Source organism: Echinops telfairi, unplaced genomic scaffold, assembly GCF_000313985.2.
Source record: "Echinops telfairi isolate 266 unplaced genomic scaffold, ASM31398v2 ScPeMD7_18;HRSCAF=68, whole genome shotgun sequence".
Lineage (NCBI taxonomy): Eukaryota > Metazoa > Chordata > Mammalia > Afrosoricida > Tenrecidae > Echinops > Echinops telfairi.
In genome coordinates, this window is record NW_022103915.1 from 86002453 (window position 1) to 86002690 (window position 238).

Below are 238 nucleotides of genomic sequence, written 5' to 3' on the forward strand. Positions count from 1 at the left end.
ATCAGTTTCCAACCAATCTTTTTCTACATGGAGTCCTTGACATTGTTTCTCTTTCATCCCCCAACCACCACTGTACTCCCTGAATCTCAAACCCAATATTCTACTTGCTGTCCCTATAGGTTCATCAATCCTGGGTTTTATATACCAAAAAATGGAAAAACATATAACACAGCTTCAAGTGGGTGACCTCCACTGACAGAACACCTCTGAGATCCTCTAATAGGAGCAAACAAAACAA